Genomic DNA, 3,379 nt, shown 5'->3' on the forward strand with positions numbered 1-3,379 from the left:
CTACCACTAGAGAGTTATGGCGTCTTTTGACTTGCCGGCCAGTACTACATTGGATACTTCTCTGTGGTTACGGTTCATTTTCCCTTTGCCTACACATACACCGAATAGTCTGGCCTATTCTTTACATATTCTCCTCTGTCCTCATACACCTGACAACACTGGCATTACCAAACAATTCTTCTTTACCCAAGTGGTTACTGCACCGTTAATTGTTCAGGGGCCACTTTCTTCTTGGTAAGGGTAGAAGAGACTTTAGCTATGGTAAGCAGCTCTTCTAGGAGAAAGACGCACCAAAATTAAATATTGTTCTTTAGTCTTGGGTAATGTCATAGCATTTGTACCATGGTCTTTCACTGTCTTGGGTTAGAGTTTTCTTGCTTTAGGGTACACTCGGTCACACTAACCTATCTAGTTTCTCTTCCTCTTGTTTTGTTAAAATTTATGTAGTATATATAAGAGATATTTATCTCAATATTGTTACACCTTGAATATTTTATTTTCCTTTTTTCCTTTACTTACTGGGCTATTTTCCCTATTGGAGCCACCGGGCTTATAGCATCCTGCTTTTCCATGTACTAAAAGTTCGTGAAAACCCTCCTGTCCTTAGAGCTTTAACGCAGACCAGAGGAGTAGAGTACATTAAACAACTAGTACGTGAAAGGGTTGGGGAAAGAGGGTAAAACAGTGTCGGTTGAAAGCCATGCTGGAGAGAAGAGGGTAAGAGAAGCAAAAAAGAGAACTGTGTTCCTATTTTCTCTTGACTAAGGAGACTAGGGGTCATCGTGTTTGAAAAAAATCTTAGATTGTTTCCAAAAAGATGTTAAAATTCCGAGAAAAACTATTTTGTTTAAATTGTTAGTTAGATTGAGCTAATGTGATGTTTACCCTAAAATATAGTGTTAATTTAATTTATTTTTATAGGGTACGTAAATGAAACCGGTAATTACATACTTTTTTAGATACAACGATGGTCGAAAAATTATAACAAAATCAGAAGAAAATGTTTGGGTTGAGTCACTAAGCTGACAATAGCCTTCACTTCTGTCGTATCAGTCAAATACAAGTCGAAGTAGAATAAATTATCTCATAGGTACGAAAAAGGTTGATATGTGTTTCGATTAATTGGTAGAACGAGAGGGACTTAAATCCTTTAAATAAGACAGTATTTTTTTTAGTAGTATATTTAATCATTTGAACTGCACGGTCTTTGCTAGGAGGGTCTGTAATAATCTTAACACCTAAGATTAAGAAAAAGAATAAATAGATAATCTTGATATTCAAAATGTTAAGAATAGATAAATATCTGAGCCTACAAAATATTATAAAAAGATACGTACTGTTAACACTCAAAATGTTAAAAGTTAATAATAATCTTGACACTGACTGAAAAATAAAATATTAGAAACAAAATTAGAATACAATCAGTTGGTGAAGTGTTGTGTGTATCTTTAAGAAAGGAAGAAGCATTAGAGTTTATAAAATAGTATAAGACTGGATCATAAAGCTTATATATGGTCTGGCAATGTAAAGAGAACAAAAGTCGATAGGATGGTCAAATAAGTTTACCAATTTGTAGATTCCCATTTATATATATCATAAAAACCGCCTTTTAAAACTACAAACTCACTCACTCTCTCTCTCTCTCTCTCTCTCTCTCTCTCTCTCTCTCTCTCTCTCTCTCTCTCTCTCTCTCTCTCCTTAGTTGTTTAACTAATTAAGAGAAATGTAAACCACCTGTTGTATTATCTCTAATTTTTTTCAAAGTATCTCCCGCTCCAAATCACCACTAACAAAAATCCTTTGTACAATGATGCTACGGGATAGTAATGAGGTATATCATATTTCATTTGATGATATATGAACCTTCTAATGAAAATACAACAACAAACGAATCGAAACATCAAAGGAATTAAGAGTATGAATAATGATACATTGAACGTAAGGAAAGGAAACAAGGAATAGATATTGCGTTGGATATAAAATAACGCAAATTTATTACAATATCACCATAGGGAAATGATTGCTCTTTCAAACATAAGTATTTATGGATAGCATATATTTGTATTTACATAACCTGGATATGGGAAGGAAATTAACTTTTAGGCATTATCCTTATGAACCGCTACAATATAGGCATAATACCTCATTCCTGTCTACGAGAAAGTAAATATACGTTACGAATAGTCGTACACATCGACACATATTTTTCTAATAAGGCGACCAGAGTAGGTATTCATAGGACAGCTTCCGAGCAACTAAATTTATTGACAGACAACACAGGTATTCATAGGCCCCAAGGGGACAGATAAGGATGAACATTGCATGTTTACTATCATGGTGTTTCGTCAATAACGTTTAAACTTTCATGAAATAGATAACGACCAACTGTATAACGCTAGAGTAGAAATTAGTTTGATATATTCAAGGAATTTATGACGCAGAGTCCGAGGACGGTTGCAGTGCTGAAGAAAACGTAGGTTTAAGGTTTAAAGGTCACTCATTGCGCTGGTTAGCAGGACAATTACCTTGAGAATGACCATATGTCCATATGATCAGCGCCCAAGCCTCTTCTCCACCCAATCTATGACCAGGGAGAGCCAGGCAGTTGCTGTTGATGACTCAGCAGTTATATCTTTAGGCTCCCCCAATTACCCCTATCCTTAGCTCACAAGGATGGTGAGGTTGCAGACACAACAAGAAATTATCGAGTTTGAGCGGGACTTGATTTCCTGTCCGGCAAAAAGATAGGCAGAGACGTATCCAATAGACCACCACAATTTCTGATGACAATTGCAGTGCTAAAGAAAATGTATATAGGACATCCTAAACTATTTGTATGAGTGTTGCTCGCTGTACATCTAATACATTGATATAAAGGTACGAATACTCTCCTTTTGAACTGCGATGTAAAGAACAATTTGAATCCTTTCTTTAACAGAATCTCTCTCTCTCTCTCTCTCTCTCTCTCTCTCTCTCTCTCTCTCTCTCTCTCTCTCTCTCTCTCCGAACATTTGAGCAACTTAAACTCTTTCTTAATATAGAAATGAACTAAATTCTTAATAACAATCAATCAAGAACTTCTCTTCGTATCGGAAACATTCATAGGTAAATAAATAGTATATTATAAGTTATTCAAAATATTCTCTTGATATCTAATGACTATATAATGATTTCGAATAGCAGATGCTTCTCTCTTGGTGGAATTACTTAGTAATAGCCTTAATTTCATGTTTATTTGTTATGTCCAACATATATATTGCTTAATGTATATAAATTCTGATTAAATGGGGATTAAAATTAATTCAATTGTTAAAACTAATTGATAATAAGGCAGTATGGAGAGGCCAGCGTAGGAAGCACAGCAAGGCAGTCTTCTACT

This window comes from Palaemon carinicauda, chromosome 10 (assembly GCF_036898095.1).
Source record: "Palaemon carinicauda isolate YSFRI2023 chromosome 10, ASM3689809v2, whole genome shotgun sequence".
NCBI classification, from domain to species: domain Eukaryota; kingdom Metazoa; phylum Arthropoda; class Malacostraca; order Decapoda; family Palaemonidae; genus Palaemon; species Palaemon carinicauda.